Below are 24316 nucleotides of genomic sequence, written 5' to 3' on the forward strand. Positions count from 1 at the left end.
ACAGGCAATTTCCTAAATGCGTATACTTGCGTAGCATGTGAATGTGTGTGTGTGTGTGTGTGTAATAACAGTTATTATTAGTTTGTGTAACTATAGTATCAAAGAGATTGGGGAGCGCTGCGCAAGCGCAGACACGTGTTGGTAATCTGTAGTCGATGGACTATATTTGACACTAAAAAACGTGTCATTATATTGGTTCAACATAATAATATCATCGAATTTCAAAATAAAACCAAAGTGGAAATAAGTGTGAAAAATTGGAAAAATTCAGATAGTCGAACTCGAGTCAACGTTATAATACAAATCGAAATAATAATAATTCAGACTTGTCATCTCGTCATTAGTTGTGTCCATATAACGGACAAAAGTTTGGTGTGATTTCAACTAGAAATATTGAATTCTTTTACACACAAAACCTTTTGGAGTAATCGCTGGCTGCAGCTCTTTACAACAAAATATATCGGTAAAACACCGAAAAGTCTCGTATTATTATTATTATTATTATATATCGTGCATTATATTATAGTGTAGTAAGATACGTGTTTTCAGCATACGTTTGATGAATGATGAATGATTGAATTTGCGCCGTCACGCCCCGCACGCACGACCCCGACAGGATGTACCTACCATAACCCGAGGTCGGGTTTACCTCGGGTGTGGTGTTCGCAGCCGGCCTTGTAGTGTTACAAGCATTTCCACTCGTGTCTTTCACGCAACATACCCGGAGGGTCGACCGGTATAATATTATAGCGGAATAGTGGTACCTAATAATAGTGTAATGTAAGGGGGCCGGTGGTGGTGGTGTTGGGGGTGGTGGTTCGACTCCATTACGCCGTGTCTGCCGATCGGCATCGGCGAGAGAAGAGCTCCGCGCAGTCTTAAACGCGATCCGCGATCGTTATTGTTTCCGGTTCGTTTGTTTTTCGTAATATATTATTTTCTAATGAAACTATTACCCCACGCGTATCAGCAGGCGTGTAAGCTTTTATCGGGAGTGCACCTTCCGATTCTGTGGCTGCACATACAATAGGCACCTGCCTATACAACGAGACCGCGACCGATTCGGCCGGCGCGAAGTACCTATACGTGCGGGTCGGACGCGCATGTCATACCTTTTGAAAGAAGTCGACCGATGGAACTTTAAAGGCTGCAACACTCGTCCGCCATATTGATAGATCTGCAGCGAGGGTCATAGTTTTTTCGGGAGTGATATTATATAAATAAATACGCGATTCACAATACGTCCGAAAGCCGTGATTCGATTTATTATCATTTACACGGCGAATATCGATCAGGTAATTGCAGGCAGGCGTTCGATTGTAAATTTCGACGAAAAAAAAACATTTCAGTTCGATGTATACAGTCAACATAATAATACGATAATCGTCCTGCGAATGCGCCACGTGCACGTGTCCCAGTGTCGTTCGTACACGAGCCCAGTCCTGGACGCGTCGCCGTAAATCGACCGCGAGCACTATACGCGACAAGAGTGATATTTATTCACACCATCTCGGTCGCAATTTTTCGGCTTTTTAACACCGTTCGAGCGAATCGCATCTCCGAGGCTGTGGCCCAGATCGTGGCCAGGCTTACGCCGAATGCGTACGGTGTGTTATGAGCCGACCGCCGCCGAGGTAGAACCCACGCAACGCCATATAATATATTATAGACGAGGTGCTCTTTTAATAAATAAAATATAACATACACATAATATATTACGCGAGTGTGGTATATACTACGTACAATAATGCTAATTAATTATTTTTTAATCGATCCCCGCGCACCCCCGGCCGGCAAGTCTCCGCCGGAGGCTCACACACTCGAGCCGAAAATGATTTATCATGCATCTCCCGAGTGTAATTAATAAAATATAACGCCACCACTGCCGCCGCAAGACCGTGCACAACATTTTTACACGTCCGACCGCCACGCCGAAAATATTGTCAACGAATAATTTATACGTGCACGTTCGTTATTAAACTTTTGGACACGCTGTTCTATTATTATCATCATCACCGTCGTCGTCGTCCGGACGAAATATTAATAAGTTATTAAATTAAAAATAAGCATCCTGGGCGCGCACGGCACAGTTACTGACGGCAAAACAAAAACGTACTTCATACGAGGGATAAACCGAGGCCGCCGTGGCCGAAACTGGCCGTGACCAGCGACATAATTTTATGTTAAACTGTGCTCTCGTAAGAGTCATGATATACAGGGTAGTTTACACAAACCATGTTCACCCCCACATTTTTTTTATATAACGCATTTGTTCAAATTTTAGGAATTATTTTAAGTATAACGTAAATAGATTTTTATAAAAGATATTTAACGAGTTTCTCTTGGCGGTACAGGCTTATTTATTCAAACGGGAGTCACACCTTTTTAATTAAAAAAAATATTGTTTTGTAGACGGTTTTATTTTTTGAAATTTTTTATGAATCTACTTAAAAATTTGAAAGAATAGGTGTACTATAGTATAGTGTTATTTAGCTTTATGTATTATATGGATAATAATTCCATATAAGGTGATAGGCTTGGAATATATTGAGGCTATGGAAATTTGACATAAATCCTAATAAATTGATATAAAACAGTTTAAGTTATTTTTTTTATAATTTACCTATATTAATAATTGTCAAAGGAAAATAGGTACTTGACAGTAGACTTAGTGGCTGGTAAAAAAAATATCTCTCATAAAAATATTTTTAAACAAAATATAGCCGATCAACAATATATTTATTGTAAGAAAAAAATTAAAAGACTGAAATATTCTCATGTATAGGTACTGTATTGTAAATATAAATACATAACTTAAAACCATACAATTGTTACACAAGTTTATGTGTATAGAATACACTAAATCAGTTGACCGAAATAATTAGTGAGATAAATTTATTGTCGTATCGATTAGTTATTAGATATTATGTGCTCTCATTGAAATTTAATGTTTATAGCATTTCGATGTTAATGCATATAATATGACAAGTGGATTCATCACATAATAATATTCGCATTATGACGTGTCCTGTATATTTCATTATTTGTACATTACAGCAGTTGTTATAACATACGGTTTTTAAAGTTATATAATTATTATATTTGAATGACAAATTCGTATTATTTGGTTACTCATTTTATTCCAAAACGGTTTATAATGAAATAATTGTTGATAAGATATATTTCGTCATGACGATTTTTATTTCAGCATGTGAATTGAATGGTGATATTCTTTATAAACAATATTATTATTAAGAGATTTTGACCTATAACCCTTGGCTCGGTACTGCATAAACATTATAATATTTTATATTTCATGTAAATAATTTATTATAGGACTATTAGAGACCATTCATTAGAAAATGGCACGTAGTGACTTACTGATGTCGCCTACACGATACGCTGATCAAAAATAAATTATCGACATTAACCATTATCTAATGTATTATATACGGAAAACCATTTCAGCTTAGCACTACTAAACAGAAAGCGATGTTATCCATATATAATTCTAAACAAAAACTCCACATCCGTAATGTAAAATTGTGTTTTTTTTTTCATAATTTACGGTGAGATCATCCCAACTCGTTTCGACAGATCATAATGCACCTGTTAAATTATAATATAAATGATCGAAACAAGGGATTTATATGATTTACAACGGTTGGCGTATCTTTTTAGCATTTATATGGCGAATTTGACGAGTGAATGTGGTCGAAAGTTTTCGTATGAAACTGTATAGCTACCGCGATCGATTGAAAACTGGGTGTGCTATATTAAACATATAATATATATGTACAATATGAATGGCACTTCTGATTCATCAAAGTCGGAACGTTCCAGTCGTTCTTTGAAAAATAAAACCGCAAAAAAAAAAAATGAAACAGTTATAATAAACGTATGATAGAATTATTATACGAATGAAGTATACGTACATTACCTCGATATCCAATATAATATTATGTTATTTATAAATCAAAGGCTGAAATAGGTATACGTACTGCATACAAACTTGAAATGTATTATAGGTAATATAGAGAATATATTTTTTTTTATTACATTTATTATTTACATTTACAAAAGTTCTGAAGGTTATTTTATCCTTTATTATACGTATATTATCCTCTAATAACTCTTTTTGTTTTTGTATTTTGTGTATTACAAATGGGTACATTATAATATTATGATTACAGACCGTCTTCGCTCAGGATCGTTTTTCGTATGCAATGATTTGTCATTGAATTCAAATTTAACATAATATTATTATATTACCCTACATTGACTTAATCGATGACGAGTAACACTCGACACCTACAACAGTGTAGAGCGGTTACTTACATTCCTTCTATTTTAGATTCTGAGCTGAGCGATGAATGTATTGATTTTACAATTACTTATATGTTTATTCAGGTTCTGTCACCATCTTTTGGGGCAGTAAACATTCCTCAATTTTGAAACTTCAACGTACCAACTAAATTTTTTCCCAATTTCTAATAATTTTTAAAAGTTTCAGGAAAAACAAACAATAAACTAAGAAAAGACTGAGATTTTTACACAAAATCGGAAAAAGGGTAATTTAAAAATATTACTCATGGGTATAATATCTTTTAAAGTATTTATTGCAGAAATTATTGCTATATTGTATACACACAGTGTCACAGTGACATTTTCAAATGCAAATTTGTTTGCAACAATTAATTCAAGCTACTGTAGTAAGTACTAATGTTTAATAGTACATTAAATTACTCTAATCCAAATAAGATCATACAAATAAAATTTACTTAGTAATATTATAGGCTGATAGCAAAACGTCTTCGCTAAGAATCGTTTTTCGTATAAAATGATTTTATAAAATTGAATTAAAATTAATTAAAATTTTACATATAATAATGTACATCAGAGCGGTATCCGTTTTTTTGTTTTGTGCGTCTGTCATTACTTTTTTATAATAGAGACTTACAATTATTTCCATTGGTTGTTAGATTCAATTTATTTATGCTCATTATTGATTTTGAGAACCAGGGCTAATTTTGTTTTCAATGAAAACTATAATAACCTTTTTAACGTAATAATTTATTCATTAGTTTACTCGTTTTTCTCTGAATTAATCGAATTTAAAATTTAAAACTACACTTTTACTCTGGACCATTATTGATGTAGTACAAATTTGCTTCATCAGTATTTTTTTAAATTTAATATCTACTAATTGATACGTATTGTGTAATATTATAAAACAATAATAAATTGTGTTATATCAAATAATTAAACATTATTTACTTCGAAAAACAATTATGACTGTCTTGTGCATTACGTATAATACTCACTCATATAAACACTAATATTACATTATATCTGTGTGACAAAAGTTGCATACAGCTTTTTATTTATATTGTTCGGAAAAAGATACCCGGTAATAACATTTTGTCTTATTTACAATTCCATTGTTCTTCAGTTATTGCGAAATCCATTTTATAATAATTATTCAGTTTAATAAAACGATAGCGATTTTATCGTATAAAGAACTCTGTAAACATACGGTTTGTCTTTTTAATCTCATAACAATCAAATTTATGCAAATATTTGAGAAACTTAACATATAAGTAGATATTAATAAAATGTTGCTCGTACCTACACAATATTATGTTGTATATATATTTTTTAATAGTCAATTGGAAAACTATCACTTAATATTGAGTTATTTTCTCAAATACGCAAGCCAGAAAATCATTTAAATTCGTTATTATTTATGGGCGTAATTATTGATATTATAATATTATTATACTTGGTACCTATATTGAATTATTATTATAAATCGAAATAATTACTATAGTTATTATTATCAAAATCATTAAAGGTTCATTAAATTAAAAAAAAAATACATAAATATTATGAAATTAAAATTATAGTTATTATGAGGTATAGTATATATTTTAATGACTAAGAATATTAATAATGGATACCTGTGTCGATCAGAAGTTGAGAAAATATTAAATGGGATCATCTCTATGGTATGTTAATTATTTAGAATCTGCTCGTGTGCAGAGCATGTATAATGGATATAGATTTTGTGTAAAGATTATTTTTCCTATAGATTATCTTTCGGCTTATAAAATAACATATTATAAAATAAGATACAACATATTTATGTACAGTTCATAAATGTAATGTCTCGTTTGAGAAGTATAGGTACTTCAAAGAAATTATTTTTCGATCTCATCGATATAGTTTGCGCTGGTGAGCACGAAAAAAACTGCCAAAAACATCAACGACGAAACTTTAACAGTAAGTGTGGTGTTAACGAAATAAACACAAGTCATAACAATATTTTGTTTTCGTTTTAAAAATACAATATTTCACTTAAAACGTTTAACACGTTTAATGTTAACACAATGAAAATATGATAGTTATATTATAATATAATGAGCCAATATTTGTTCATGATCTTCTTTCATGGACATTTGCAAATGCGACGATTTACCTAATCGAATAATGTATAATAATATTATAATATACAAATTATTATTATTATTTTAATAAGTAATAACATAATATAATGTACACTTGGGCTGTTCAACGTCAAAAAAAGCGGGCTTATGCTGAATCGCAGTAACTGGTTCCACGAGCTGTATTAATTGTATTATTTAGGGGCTTAACCCCTCCAATATTAAAATTAGCACCTCCAAAAATGTATATTATATAGTTGAAGTTTCAATTAAATCCTCTATTAATTCTAATTCTCAGACTCCGCGAATTAGCAGACACTCTCTATTTAATCTATAGTATAAACGTGGTTTGATGAAATCATCGTATAGAGTTTAAACAACAATATTCATTATTGATAGTTTTAGGTAGGTACATAGTATAGATATCGAAAACTTTTCTAACTATCATCAATAGCTCGAATCATCCTAGTGGTATACGCGAAAGGTCATTCTAAGCGGTGAGGAAGATTAACTAAGATTTACTTCGAACATAGACGAATTATATATTTATACATTTATCAATAATTTAAATTGATTTGAATTTGTCTAATGAATAATAATATTGTCTCACGAACAAATCTTGGAAAAATTTGCAATATCCAATCGCCGGTTACAATTATTATAAAATATAATAAATATATATACCTAAATGGTTTAGCCGTTTTACTAAAAATACTTTTTATTTTAGTAGCATAATATGTATTATAATATATTAAGAGTATTAAGACTTTTCTATCAAATTTGTACCATTGTACAAGTCAGTCTTAATGACTGAATCTAAGAGTGGCTCTATCGTCAAAGCATCGACGTCGTACGAGTGCAGTTCGATGAGAATCATTCATCGTCCAAATCATAGACGGATACTCGTTTATATAATTTATATTTATGGCCGATAATAACAATTTTCTCGCATAGAGAATTGATCGTGTGCTTATATAGTAATTAGTAATAATATTACGTCATATCGGTTGCCGAATAATATTGTCACGTTTACTGTTTTTAACGGGGCGAGACATAATCTAATTTGCGTTCGCGTGTAAAATCTAATGCCAGTCTTAACAACTGAATGTAAGAGTGGCTTTATATGGACAAAGCATCGAAGCGTCGTCGTACCTGTACGAGTGCAGTAAGTTCCACGAGAATCGTTGATAATATTCATCGTGAGTCGTGACATCTTCTAAATCTTGGACGGATACTCGTTTATATAATTTATATTTATGGCCGATAATAACAATAATTTTCTCACATAGAGAATTTATCGTGTGCATATATAGTAATAACATTACGCCAGATCGGTTGCCGAATAATATTGCTGTTTTGTTTTGATTGTGAAAAATTTATATAATACGGTTAAACGTCATCAAATCACCGACTCAGCTCACTGTCACTTTGGGCACCACCACGTTATACTGTTTTAACGGGGTGCGACATGTTTCGTGTTTACAAATCTAATTTGCGTTCGCGTGTAAAATCCAATTATGGAGGGGAAAAAAATCTAAAACCGTCCATTATAATATTAAAAAAATATATAAATACGTTTAGACGATTTGAAATTGAATTTATTACGTTATAATTCAGTTTATTGTTGGCACGCGATTAATTCAAAAGCTATTTTAAAGTCGCAGTCGTTATTAACTGTAAACTGTTTTTAGGATTCTAAACTACATTGTTTGTACAAAGTATATGAACAAGTAAAATAATATTAATTCACAACAAATGTAAATATAATAAATCATATTATATGTATTTTGATTTTATTTCCATGGCTATAATGTTCATTATTATTATTGTTTTTTTATTATTTGGCTTAATTTATTTAATTTTGTCTCAAAAAGTCAATATTAATATTTAAACGGTTATCCGAAAGAGTAAATAATTTTAAAACGGCACTCACACAGTAACCGAATTTCGTCAATAATATTGTTTGTAGGTAATAGGGGACAATTTTCTACTGGTTTAATACAGTGTATCGTATTATGATTATATTATTCTAGCGTAGTAATATGCCACCAGATATGTATTTTTATTAATAACACAGACTATGCTGTAGGAATATGATGCAAAATGGAAAAATGATCGAGGTTGCGGTTTTTAAAAATAAAAATAATCGTATAATCTCATATTATAAGGAAAATATTTTAAAATATGATCTGTTGTAAAACTTGAATTTTTACACGAAGCAAGAGTTACTGCAGTATTTAGCAGTGGTGTATTTACGGGGGGGGGGGGGGGATCGATGGGATCAACTCCCCCCCCCCCCTCCCCATAGGCTGTATATAATATGCAAAATTTTTCGGAGTCCTAACTTAAGGCCTCTAGCTTTAAAGCGGTGCTACTGAATAACATCATTCCCCCCTCCCCCCATGACAAAATCCTAAATGCGCCACTGGTGTTAAGTCGTTATGTCTATAACATAACTTATATTATAATGGTGTGTGCGGGTAATTAAATGTTGTACTGTATGCGGCATCGTTGAAAATCGCATACACTTATCTCGTGTATATTTTATAATATTTTCATCATGATTTAATGAAATATTATTAATTAATATTACGTTAGGTATGGAAAGTTTAAATCTCGCAATACGTATTATAATATTATGCATGTAGGTAGTCATAACAATATTATAATAATACTATCATATTTTTTTCTTATTGAACAAAAAATATGTATATTTACAACCTGTATTTACACGTTATACAATAAGTAAATTGTATGTGGTTTGATTGACGGGAGGGGGGAGTCACCCAATGGCGGCACCCCGTAATATTATTATCTAAATAAATATATAACCTAACCGTTTAAGGTTTATTTTGAACTCTGCGAAGTGAATTAAATATATTTTATAATAATATATTATTGAAACATTGATGCTGCGAAGAAATTTATTTGGTCAGCAATTTTATAAATTCGTTATTCATACATTTAAAAACTTTTATAAAATTATTATGTTTTCTATTAAATTGAGTCGCGAGAAATAATACACAGCGTTTAAGTTTCTTTATATTATTTCTTATTAGAAATAATATAATATGCTACACACCAACCCGGGGCGGATTTAGGAATTTAAAAAGATAGTTGAAAATACACAAAGTATGATACACTTATAAAAGTCTTATAAATTTAAGTTGAATACCTATATACTCATAGCTTTAAAAAGTGACTAACCATAAACTCACAATGTATTGTAGGTACTTTCAGATACTATATAAAGTATTACACACTTTTGTAAATGAAATTAATATAAACGGAAAAGATTCTTTAAAATGGTATGTTAGTAGAGGAATTTAGCCCCCATTGTATCCACCCCTGACGGCTGCCATCAACTAACTACAAAAGGAAAATCCTTTGATACGTGATGATATTATATTCGATCCTTGTAGTTTATGATCATGCGCTTCTGATTGTAATTTTAAAAACGCCTGCCTTTAATACGTCTCGCAGATTCCAAATGCCGATTTTTCCAGGTGAACTTTGTAGATGGAATTTCCGTACAGAAGAAATATTCTTAACGTTGAATAAGACACTGAACCCGGAACTAGCGCTATCTCCAATAGCATGTGAGTCACAGAACACCGTGGAAAAGGCTGGTAATATGGTTACCTATAATAGTTTTGTTGGAGTTCATAGTGAACCATTTGTTGCTTTTAAAAATATGCAGGTGACCATCATTTGATATTATGATTATATATACTTAATACTGGTTAGTCCCTGGTTAAGATTTCAAGACTGTATACGAAAATTACACTTTCCAATTATTGATTGAATATTATCCAATATATTTGCTACAAACAGAATTTCCTAGTATAGAAAAATGGCGTCAAAATTTCACGAGAGAAGATCTATCGCGTAATTGGCTGCAATGAAAATCTCCCAATACCCAAGGCTGGGTAAGTTAACGATTTTTTTTAACTCGTTAAGCTAAGTTATTTAAAAATAATAAAGTTAAGTTAAAAGTTACTCGTATTTTTTTCGTTAACTCGTTAAGTTAAAATTTAACTTTGAAAAAAAAGTAACTTAACTATAACTGTAACACACAATATGGTTTATTAGATAGTTTTTTTTACGCTCAAGAAAATTACTGGGGAAAATTAAAACGATACATCATGGTAAAAACATCATTCAAAAATTTGCATTATTCTTCGGACGAAAATTAACTTAATTTAGATACTTTTGAAATCAAATTAACTTAAAGTTAACACGTTAATCTTAAAAAAAAGTAACAAGTTAATTAACTTAATTTTAACTTTTAACTCGTTAATGCCCAGCCTTGCCAATACCTATGTATAAATATTATCAATTAAATTAGTTTTGTTATAAAAATAAAATATTTTTTTGCTCCCGTTTTCACTCTTTGGGGGTGCTTAAGGTAAAACAACAATTGGCTTTGCACAAGTCTTATTGAAATAACACAATAATGTTATAATATATAATGTTGTTATATTATATCAATCATATTATTGTGAAGCAAAAACAGCACGAAATAAGTAAACGCAAATTACGAAACCACCGTCCACGACTACAGATCATATGGTATTCAATTGGTTTTACCGATTAATTATATTTTTAATAGTTAATCTTATTATTGACATACTACTTATTATAATATAAGTTTTTTAAGATATTTTTTTCACATAATAATTTGAATTGTTGGCAATAGAAAAATATTAAAGACAAATTACATATTATTTTACTTCTTTGGATGTAAAACATATTATATTTTGAATTCATCTTTATTTGGAAGTAGATTTCTTTTCTAAGAATTTTTTGGAATTTTGTACACATACAACATATAACATTTTAAATACTTGTTTAAAGTGTTTACCGTTAAAATCCCCGCAACGGGTTAGACAGTTTGAGATATTCGTTAGCGATATGGTCGATAAAAACGAATCATATAGGTACAACGATGTTTAATATGATATTATTATATTATATTATAATGTTGTCTTGGTATATTTACTAAATCAGTTTTTTTTGGTAAAATACAATTTAACTACATTATACCTAGTAATTGTTCTTACCGTTGTGGCTTATCGAGTGACTTATTTATTTTAAATGTTTCTACTAGCTTATTTACTTTTACAAAATAATGTAATAACGTATAATTTTAATCCATATGATGATACGCATACCTACCTGCTTGAATTTGTTTCTTCAAATTTGCAGTCAACTTACCGAATTTTAAGTACATATTTAACGACAAATTGTAATGATACATTTCACATAATTGCTCGGGTTCTGTAGATCGCAGTAGTTACTAGAGGTATAAACAGGTACGATATAACATTATATCATTGTCACGCGTACATTGCGTCCGGGCAAAAATCTGGATGAAATATAGTCTCTAACCAAAATTCGTCGGCCAAAACGAGTGTGCACGATATATTATATACGTAGGTATACACGACAATTTCAGCGAAAACCGTTCGTCGATCCAACGGACCGGAAAATCCCGAACTCGAGACCTGGGATGTTTCACTTGTCCACTAAACGCACTCACGCACATACACCCACGCGTGGTGCGGGCATTTTACTTTCATCGACCGACAAAAAGCTTACACACACACACATACACACACACGCACACACACACGCACACACACGCACAAAGGCCCACACAGTTATTACCATACAGCAGGTACAATATAATATAACAATACATTTGCACCCACCCACGTACGGGTCGTATATTTTAATATATATTATTATTATTATTATTATCACCGTCACTCGCCGGGGTGGACCGCAAGTGCGCAAAGCTATTCACGGGGGTTGTACAATATATAATATGTGGTAATCCGATTACTATTCATGGACATAGACGTTGAACACGTCTTGATTGACCATAATATAATATTATATGCATACTGCGTGCGCGTAAATACAAAACGTTCAAAAAAGTTTGCAAGTACCTTATGTATCTTATATGACAATATTCCGATATGAGCGTCCGTCTCCAGATTTCGTCTGATCGGTACCTCTGGTGGTCGACATCGTTACAACACCCGGGGGGTCTGATGCAGTCCATTGACCGACATTGCTAGTCGAACTAGAAAGTAGGAAACGATTTTGACGACGAAGACTCTCGTTTGTGTCCAAAAAAATAAACACGGTTCCTATATTGACTCGGGTGATTTGATACCACGACCGTAGTAAGTGTGATCATTAGTGTACGATTCGCACATGTCACCCAATCTGCGGTCGACGAGTAATATAATAATAATATGTCCCTAAGAAGCGTATATTTTCCGACCAACGTGGTACTGACAAAACTAGTACCTAATGCCGTAGTAAGAGATCTGAAAAAAATATTTAAATATGTTATGAAGTTTACTTGAAAGTTTCAAGTCAAAACTCGTGATTATCTCTGCAGTTTGTTTGCACCCGTCTCGGTTTATATCTCGTATTTTTGTAAAATCACTGATCGAAAATTCTTCATCTCCTAGAATTTTTAAAAGGCAAATTTTAGAAAAATATATTAAGTGGAAACGAATTCAAAAAAGGTTTTCAGAATTCTTAGGTTTTTCAATTTACGCGGTACAATACAACGATAAATAAGTAAGTTTTCGTCAAAATAACAGTGAGCATCAAATCCCGCGGGGGGAGAACAAATTTAAACGAAAAACAAGAGTTCAATAAACTATAATATAACAGATTAAATATTCCAACATTGGTAAAACTGCATAAGCTCAAATAAATAATAAAACAAACAATATTATTTGTTTGTTTGTTTATTTTTAGTTTGTATAATATTTATACGTTTATTAATTTGTTACGTTTTATTTTATTATTTTATTGACAAAAAATCTATTCTACCACTTGCTAATGATGCCCTACAAACTACTTGCTAAGAAAAATTCAGAGAGATTAATTTATACCGCAGACACGTCCAATAGCTTCTACGAATTTGAAACGAGTATTAAAGTTCCTATCTATCGATAGGATTAAAAAACCTCAATCGGTCACTTTATCGACACGAATGGCTCGCTGAATTCGATCGCTTCAAAACACGATTTCGAGAAAAGTCAAAATCCGTTTGTACGGCGTATTCTATATAATATATCAAACCACACGAAACCATAGAATATACGCACTAAGCAGCAATAATAGCATAGTATGAGTACACACAGTGTACACTTTCCGTTTATAAAACCTTGAGTATGTCCTTTATCTTCGCATAGCACTATACTATAGCCATACTTATCCTACGGACAAATGAGCTTTTTTTATAAAAACCAAAAAAATAAAAACAAAAATTTACGCTCACGAGAAAATAACATTTAATTATTATAATATAGAATAATATTGCGATACGGGATATAATTTCGGAAGTAATGCAAAAGATGTTGCCGCGGCGTCGTCGTCGGTTAAAACAAAAAATAAAAATTAATATAATATTGCAAATAGTTTTATTATAGGTAACTATAAATAATTTACTTTAGTTAATATATTATAATGAACAATCTGTTTTAATATAAAATATATTAATTTAATCGTTAACATACTTGACGGTAATCTCGGCATAGTGGGTGGACGGAGGCGATAAATTATTTATCGGGGAATTATAATTAAATACGCTAAGTATCTCTTCTCGGTGGTCAGGCATAATATTATTATACTATAGTAACATGTGTTAAGCATAATACGCATACTATTGCATTGATCGGAAAGATGTAAAACAAATTGTGTTTATATTCCATACTAATATAGCTCGTAAAGTGTGTGTCCATAATCCAGAATAATTATTAGTCACAATATGTGTAACTTATTACACTTTGGGGCCGACAAATGCCGTTTCGCCGTGGCAATTCTGTGATCTCCTTCCGTTATATGTATAGAAATGGACACGTAAGGTGTATATTATATAGTTGCAGAGAAAAAATGTCTTTCGTATTTATTACAAGTAGCACGCTACCAAGTACTAGATATATTATTTCCTCTCCAAAGAAAATTGATGGATCGTAGATACGTTTTTGTGTGTGAAAAATATCTAGTATCATGCTATATTTTTTTAGGAATTTAATTCATTTTTTTTTTTTTTTGTTTTTATTGTTCATCTACGTTTCTACGATTCTATGGCAATACAAAAAGTGTTACGAAAATCGGCCTCGTGAAAATCAGTTAGAAAAAAAAACCGTACCCGTTCCAACAGCATACCTATGTTAAACAAAGTACGGCTACAGTTATATACGATAATAATAAAAAATGCGATCTCAAGTGACCGGCAATATTATTTGTTTTTCGACGTTGTTTAAAAATAAAAATATGTAATTATGATAACAGTACAATACGCCTTTCTCGGTCCAATCGGAATTTAAAATTAAAATAAAATTCTCAAACCGTGACAGTCCAAGAACTGACCTTATATAATATGTACCTCATACATACCACATAATTCAATTAGACGGACGACGCATGGAAAATACGTGTGCTGAATAATCAAAATAAACTTCGCACGTCTTCAGGTGCAGTTTTTTGTGTCTCGTATATAATAATATATTTGTAGGAAAATAAATAAAATATATGGGTAACACAAAAAAAAAATACATAATACCTACATTCATATAAATACCCCAATCACCACGACTGACGAACACATGCCACGCATCACGACATTGTTGTCTTACAATACTGCAACTATAAGGTCCACATTTTTATCATTATAAGCTTACAGTAAAACATATTTTAAATAAATCACAATTCGGTCGAATGCATTATTAGAGGATAAAAAGTGTGGCGCTTGGTGGTGAATCACTCTATTCTGTCTCGCGGACCGACAAATCCAATTATCGGCCGTCGCTGTCAAAGTTCGGCGCGCGTGCTGCCCAGCGTACTATAATATTATTATAATAGACTATCAAAAATACACGTCTTGCAAAATGCGACAACTTATCATATATTATTATATTATACGGACTACCACCGCCGCAATGCTGTAAACGTCTCCTGTGTGATATTATTATAATTTACGAATATTATTGCGATGCGGTCGACGCGTGTCGCGCGGACTGCAGGTCGTCGGGTTTTCTATATTTTCCTCTCCCTTGCGCGTTTCAGCCCTAACGAATGGAACGGGATGTCCAGGAAGGTGATATGACGTTGCAGGGATGAAAATAAATAAAAGTCAGACCTTATTATTAACCACGTACAATATAGCGTGTAAATAATATATTTATTATCAAACTAGCTGATCCTGTGCACTTCGTTGCCCGTTAAATGTACCAACTCTATATGACTCAAACTTTGTTCAATTCGTTATTTAATATTCGGTGTATGGTGTTTAAAATTTATCTTAACTTTTCTGTTGCATGGAATGAAGATTCTGATTCGCAGCAGTATATTATCAGGTAGGCAATCTACCTACGACCCAGTGCTGTTTGTACGTAAGTGTATGATTTAACTCTAAAGTATCAAAGTTCTACCAAGTTTATTTTGATATAATACGGTGGATTAATATAATCAATTAATACATATTCCTAACCTAACCTAACCTAACCTAACCTGATCTGCCCGATTAACCAATAGCAACCAATAATAAATAAATTCTATTTCTATTAATTATTTCTCCTATAACCAATAGCAAACATTTATAAACAAATATTTCCATCGCAAATCTCAAAATCCCTGTTTGAGCACTTCTATTAATATTGGTCGCAGCGTGATGTTATAACATAGCCTATATAGCCTTCCTCGATGAATGGACTATCCAACAAAAAAATAATTTTTCAATTCGAATCAGTAGTTCCTGAGATTAGCGCGTTCAAACAAACAAACTCTACAGCTTTATATATTAGTATAGATTATCAGAAAACCGATCGCCCGACGACAGTCGTCCCGGAAACAGTTCGCTATCATTGATACTCATTACTCGTGCTACACAATATACACAACGCAGCTTCAGTACCAATCATCTGGCATACAGACTATGTTGTCCGAGTCTGAGGAAGTTAATGATAATTTTTAATTGAGTTGAGTTAAGTAGATTGAAAATGTTTTAATACTAGCTCTCCGGTCTAGTTTACGTATATTGCGATGCGGTCGACGCGGACTGGTCGTCGCGGATTTTCTATATTTTCCTCCCTCGAGCGTTTCAGTCTTAACGAATGGAACTGGATGTCCGAGAAAGTGATATAACGTCGGGATGAAAACAAATAAAAGCCAGACAATATTATTACTACGTAGGTACATTATAGCGTGTAAATATTATATTTAATATTAAATTATCAGAAAACCGATCACCCGACGACAGTCGTCCCGGAAACCATTCACCATCATTGATACTCGTACTACACAATATTATACACAACACAACTGCAGTACTAATCATTTGGTATACAGACTATGTTGTCCGAGCCTGAGCAAGTTAATGATAATTTTTAAGTTAATAGTTAAGTTGATTGAAAATATTTTAATAAGCTTAAAGTTAATAGTTATCTTAATTTTTTTTTTCAACTCAGTTAGGTTAATATAGTTATAATTATTATGAAAACTTACAATTAACTTATTAGGTTAAGTAAGGTTATTTTTTTTTAATATGTGAATATTCAGGAATATGGCTTAAAATAATGAAAAGTAAATGCTTATGTAATATAACGTACCTATCATCAATAATGATTGTATATTATATTTATTATTTAATTATTGTTATAAATTAAGTAACTTGGATTTACTTAAAAGTAACTCGTTATTTATTAATTATTAAGTTTATATCAATAAAAATCAGTTGAGTTAAAAAGTGAGTCAATGAATGTTACATTTTAAAAAGTTGTGTTAAAAAGTTAAAATTAACCTAACTTTAACTTTTTAACTCGGTTATGCCCAGGCTTGCTGTCGTCATACATCGCGTTACAATTTTCCGGGTGATTCACCTGTGTTTTAATTATATTTACGTATTCTAATATTCTTATTTTTGGAATTTTTAAGTGTCTTGAACTGTTAACATATAAAGATCATCTTATTTTCAAATGCCCAATGTCTTATGGAATTTCAAGAATTACATGTAAAGATATAAATGCATTTTTCAAATGAAAACCTAAAATGTTACGCGCTCTAAAATAATTAAAAATAAATTTGTTTGTACTCACAAACATTTTTCACCCTCTTACATCGTTATCTTTTGGCAGTACCTCTCTTCGCGTTGGTGAATTTTGGTCTCATGCTAACATTCTGATAGTATACGGCCAAAATCAAACTGAACGTAATATACAATTATTTCCACAGCAAAATATGACATATATCTATGCATAATTTTATTTTATCGAATTCAACGGTAATTTATTAACATCTAACACACAATAATATTATTGAGCAAAAAGTTATAAGCAACACAAAATATATAATAGCTTTTTCCTGACTCTGGGAAACTAAAACAACTATAAATACACATTAATTTTCCGTCGGATAATTAACACAAAAATAATTGTTTGGTTATTTCAAAAAAATATATACACTATTATAAAATTTGATTAATATGCTACATAAAAATATAAGAAAACTTTGTTTTGCTTTTAAATATTTAATATAATTATTTATTCCTTCTCTTTTTTATCTACTGGAGGAAATTCACAGTTTCAAGGACTCCCTTGGCAAAACGCCACTGAAAATGAGTGATTTACTAACCTGGAGAAATCGTTATTTGTAATACCCGAAGCACTGAGGCCACGGTCCGATTATTGAATGATAACGATTAATTTTCATCCAAGTAACCCTCTAAAGGTATTTCAGAAAATGTTCACATTATTTGTATCATTAAATAAAATTAAGAACTAGCGGTAAAAATAATAATAATAATAATCTTGTCACCTAAATTTCTAAAGTCCCAATAGTGATTTTTTCTGTATTCCTCAGAGGTATCAAAATTCTTCATGGCTTCTTTGCTCCTTTGTATCTTCACAATATTTTGGTGGCTTCCAATTTAGTTATAACAACATATTATCTTTATGTGTTTATAAATTTATTTATTCATTTATCATAAGAAATATTATGCATACATTATCAGACTACAAAAGTAGTTGGGACAGAGTTGTTTATTTTTTATTATTATTTTTACTTCTTTTTATACAAAAAGGCTTTAAATTATTGCAAAAATAAATCAATCAGTCTTTAAAATATATTACGGTTAAAAAAGTTTTACACAACTATTCAGTTTCGTTTTTAATTTTAGGTTATAGTATTTTTATTATTTATTTTTTAATAAAAAGGGAAATTGTACATTTGGTTCATTGTAGGTACATGCAAAATTTGCATTTTTTGGTCCCACAATGAATCATAATAGTAGATACATCACACTGACTAGCGTTTTTTATATTTTAACAGAAGTCTACAAAAAGAATGTTTTACAATTTGTTAAACCATTGATTGTTAAAATATGTTATTAGGTACTTACTATATAACTAATATATAACTAATACTATAACTGATATAAAACAAGTTCATACGAGGGATCATTTAATTTTCAATTATTATTACCTACATATTAGCATTGATATTAGTCATTGTAGATTCTACATAGAGTGATGAATGTATATTGATTTAACATAGTGTGTGTGTTTTTTATTGACTCTGTAATCACATCTCTGAGCAGTAAAAATACTTCAACCTTGAACTTGTTGGTTGTTGCTGAAAGAAAATTAAATCTATCTGTATTTTGAGCGATCAAAAGTAAAAATGCATAATACTTTTGAAAATCTTCGTAATATTATAATATATAGTAGATACCTATTCAAAAATATTTTATTTACAATATTTTTTTTTATTTTTTAGTTCTAAAGATTGGTGCTACGAAAATCTTTGAATTATCGTCTTACAGCATTCGAAAATTATCGAAATTACTTGGTCAACATTTTTTTTTTTTTTTATAAGCGTTTAAAGTTTGTAAAAACAATGAAAGTTGTAAATAATTTTGTAGTCAAAAACATAGCTGGTAAGCCATTGTCGTTTAGTCCCCCGTAGCAGTATCAGTTAACATTGTCTGACCTCTGTCAATTTACCCACTTTGTCATATTTGATCTCGTTTTAGCTACTCTGGTTTTCATTTCACTGAATGTTTTTCTGATATTTCTGTGGAGATTTCCCATGGGATTATATCCCTGCTTGAGCGAACAGAATACGTCCTACTCGTCCGGCGTGTCCAGGGTTCAGGTTTTCGAGCTAAAATACATATTAGCACATTCGACGTTCATTAAATATATAGGTAACTGTTAATATAATATAAGATATACGCAGCTATACCTATTTAATTGGATTTATTTGGGATGCTGTACGTAAATATTGAGCATTTTCGATACTTTGATTATATTTCCTTTTAGTTGTCAGTGACAAATTAAAATTATCAATTAACTTTAGTGGTCTAATGCTCTAATATAATATATAACCTCCAATGACGTATTTTTTAATTGTTAAGAGTGATTAAACATTCACATTTTTATTTAAATTATGATTTTTCAACATTTTATTAGTGTCCTTTAGTGATTCAAACTTATTTTAGGAACATATTTTTTAAAGTATACCGTTAAGCAGAAAATATTTTTTCTGATAAATTTATTGAATGATAATTATTTACAGTACAAAAAAGGCTTCTCATTTGAAAAACAGAAGTTATTGTGTCACCACTCCTTAGGTAGTAAAAAAAAAATATTTAAGAATTTGAATAAGTTATTAGTAAAGTACAACATGGGGGTGAGCACTGAGCATGCTTGGCGAATCATTCTGTATACTGAATTTTTATAATATTTCCATATTTAGTTATTAAACTATATTATGTGTACTACCCTAATCATTCAACGTGTATATATTATATAAGTTATCTGGTACATGTAAAATCGAAACGATATGTTTTTGGCGCTATATATAGGTACTCATTTATAAGTGGCATACTATATTATTATTTATCCACTTGAAGATACTTTCATTTAGCATTAATATAATATACGAGTGATATAATATGTGATGCGATGTCTATACGACTAATAATTTGACATCAACATAAATTATAACTTTGAAATGAATATAAAGCTGTTTAACATATAGGACTTCTAATATTAAACTAGGGCCAGAGTGAAATATCGAATTTCTTGTCAACCTAATACGAGATCAAACCTACAACCGCTACAGATAAAAAAAACTATGTAACAACAGTAAGCACCCTATTAGTTATACATTTATACAATCGATCGGTATTATCGAAAGATTCGTAGGAGATAATAATATGTCTGTGATCACGATAATCAATCTATAAAGTGACTGAGCGCGGATGTTGTACTCAGCGAGGTTAATGACAACTTGGAAAGTCCCCTTTAGCGCCTTGTCACGTAAATCGGATGGGAGGATTATGCTCGTTAAGAGTGCAGCACTTGCTCCCGACAATTCGGATAAGCTCCTTAAACCGAAGGACAGTCCACACCCTCACACACAACCTTTTTTGCAATCGGTAAACCAGACAAACACTATGTAAACCACATTCGACAACAAGTAAAATAAGGCAATTGATAGACTTATAACGAACAAACAATGTATTTAGCGAGTTTATGTGATAAACGTTTAAAATTGCAGCGGCCATACCGCATTGGACGACTAACGCAACCCGTAATGGTTTGACGAGAAGTCCTTTGAGATTTATCGTAGGTATTCCATTTATTTTCACTGAATAAACAATTCACAATGTTTCCAGCGGCTTTTATACAGCATTATTATGTACAGCTTAATATTATATTATGTTTTTCCTTATTTCTCTTATCGCGATCCCACTGGAATTCTCGGTTAAATTATATTTTCCGTTTGACATTATACCTACGTCAAAGTATTTTTGGTATCGTTGAAGCGTTCATTTTTAATGGTACCTATATTCTTTAATATACTAGTTTATAATGTTATGTTTTATATGCCACACCCAATATACTATTGGTACATTTAGCTATTCATTTAAAATTGAAGTTAAATTATAATAATATAATATGTTTATACACTTGTGAGAAGATATTAAAACAACATCTTATTATCGCACCCAAAAATGTTTATATTAATGTTTGATAAAATATTTTTTTATAACAATATAGAAATATACGTAACTCATCGTAAAATAATTTGAGTTTATCCATAAATTGTTCGTATTCTTTGGGGTATCAAGTTAAAACATTCATTTTTTTTTTTTAGAGATAACCCATTTTTAGACAATGTGTTTACCACTAGTTCTTCCTGCAATAAAATAATAATATTGTTCAGATGCGACAGTACGTCCCATCACCATGTTTTATGTTTATCAACGAATATCATCAAATGTATGAAGACGTGGTAGTACGCAGTTATTTATATACTATATACACGGTGAATAATAAAGTACAAAGTCTGAAACATAGTTTTATGGAACATTTGCTGTTTTGAGGTGGATAATAATAATATACCAGGGAATAATTAAAAATGCGTGCTATTTTAATTGTACGACAGCAAAATAATCACACTAAAAACAACTACTTGGATAGGTAATGTATACGAAGTTAGAAAGCATTCTATTTTAATCTCGTCCATTAGTGTAATGTAAAGAGTAATATTAAGAACAATACAATTTCATACTTAAAGGTATGATTATAATCATCTCATAAAATTACTTTATTGTAATGATGGAACACCGTAACAGTGTTTTGTTGATGATGGTTGAATTCATTTTAGCCAAAAAAATTGCATTTGAACATTTTTTTCTATACTGTGAAAATTTCAAATATTTATGGTTATTTGTTTTTGAATTACAACAAATCAGAAAACCGTTCGAGGAGAATTCGTTAATTTACGTGAGAACTCCTGCAATGTCAAAAAATTTGAACATTTAACGCTCATAAAAAATTAAATTGACTCTCCGTAAATTTTATTTAGGAAAACTTTTAGGAAGCTTGTATTAAATTTTCAAGTTTTTTTGACCAAGCAAAAAATTTCGTATAGACAATATAACAAAAAAAACCTAATAAAAATCGAAATAAAGGCCTAAAAACACAATTCATTATCATCATCAAAACATCCATCGCTCCGATCAGAACCTAAAAATAATGTCTTAATTAAAAAGTTTTATTTATTAAATAATGTTTTTAATTATAGGTAAATTTTTGGTTGGAAATATTCAGATATATCCATATTATTATCATGTTATACTTGAAAAAATCTAGAAAAAAAATAATATTTAGACTTCAATCGGGTACTAATATATAACTTTCAACAGCCATTATAACTAACTAATCATTTCTATAAATTAACAGGATGTATGTGTGTATAAGGGTTTTTATGCACCGTATGTTCGTATTATAAGGATATTAAAAAACAACACGCGTAGATTTCAGTATCTATCATTTAAAATTATATCGCGTAAGGGTAAAATGTGTGCTATCATAGCACACAGATAAGCTTTAAAATTATAAATTTTACTGGGAACTTAATTTTGTTTTTGCTGTTGTTGTTGTTGTTGTTGTTGTTACATGATATATTGTACTATGATATTATGGCGATTGTGTCTTATCAAAAACGATTTTCCTATCTCGCTGCAGTAGGTATATTGTGGTTAGTGAAACAATCGTAAAACACAAACAGAGTCGTGCGTACAATATAACACGGCACATAACGCACTTATATAAGTACCAACTAGGTATAATATTATCAGAAAGATAATAATATGTTTAATTTGTCGCGGACGAAAAAGTTATCGGTACCTACCGGTGAAGTATACGCGAAAGTTTTGCAGCCCATTCGCGGGGGGCCACAGCGTATCGTCCAACGGTCGTTTGATCTCAAACTCATCTCCGAGCCACATGATGGATGCGCAAAGCGTGCCGCCGGGCTTTATATCTTGGCTGAAATTCAATCCGCTCCTCCGCTGGCCGGCACGTGTAATAATAACAACAACAATAATATAACGCAGCAGTCGTTTTTACGACCGTCTCGTAAATCGCGTCATTTATTGTCTGAAATAGCTCGCGAAGTTCACTAAAACGCACACGTGAGCCGGACATATAACTGCGGCGCGTTGCCACACATATATATATATATGCATAGTATACATAGGTATACACAGAGCATGTGCATTTGTATGCCGGCCGGATATCCGATATACGTATTGTACATGTATAATAATATTATGGTGGGCACAGCGGGGTAGGATCGCCCAGGTCTACACCGGACTTAACCTCCGCACAATAAACGCGATATTTAGTGAGTTTTTCGTCTCTAAGACGCGAAAACAATGTTTATCCACCGAGCGTGCCACGGCTGCGCGGTACGTTTTTTGCGGGTTTTCCAATGGTCTTTAGGATATAAGTAAACATAACGATATAACATAATATATGTATGTATATATCACGTAAATACTTTTATTTTTTTTTTGTTTTACCTAGCGGAGGAGCTCGTGTTTAAATTTCCCGCGCCGCCGCTCTGCATATACCAGAGCCGGTCGACTGTCCTCTCGTTTTTAATATTCTAGGCATGTCCTGCTCTCGAAATATCGTTCGTGCCCTATAACCCCCGCGCGCTGTGGTGGTGAATATATATATTTGGGGTGTGTGTGTGTGTGTGTGTGTGTGTGTGTGTATAAGATACAAAAGCCGCAGCGTCGAAAAACAAAAAAAAACCAGAGGAGAGACCGACAACAATTTGTTATGCTGATAAAATATATATACACCCCCGCGCGTTCCGTGTCGACTGCTATATTATATGATTTGTATAGTTGGCGTTGCGCTCTTGTTTGTCATTTTTCCTTTTTACATAATATCATGTACATACACACGTACCTATACATCCGAGGAAAAGAACAACAACGAACGTTTTCCACATTTATTCGAATTCACCCGTTCGTGACC

General features: G+C 31.5%; 1 protein-coding gene across 4 annotated transcripts in view; it reads right to left on the reverse strand.

The window, feature by feature from the left end:
• The window catches only part of LOC132941343 (peroxidasin homolog), a 432704-nt gene that overhangs the window by 177998 nt on the left and 230390 nt on the right, over positions 1-24316 (reverse strand). Inside the window, exon 1 of one of the 4 annotated variants that reach the window (XM_061009359.1) lies at positions 12820-12852. The exons of the other annotated variants lie outside the window; for them this stretch is intronic. The gene's annotated coding sequence lies outside the window, so the exon portion shown is untranslated. Of the gene's footprint in view, positions 1-12819; positions 12853-24316 lie in introns of those variants that run through there. 4 annotated transcript variants of the gene reach the window in all.

The sequence above is a fragment of the Metopolophium dirhodum genome, chromosome 3 (assembly GCF_019925205.1).
Source record: "Metopolophium dirhodum isolate CAU chromosome 3, ASM1992520v1, whole genome shotgun sequence".
NCBI lineage: Eukaryota > Metazoa > Arthropoda > Insecta > Hemiptera > Aphididae > Metopolophium > Metopolophium dirhodum.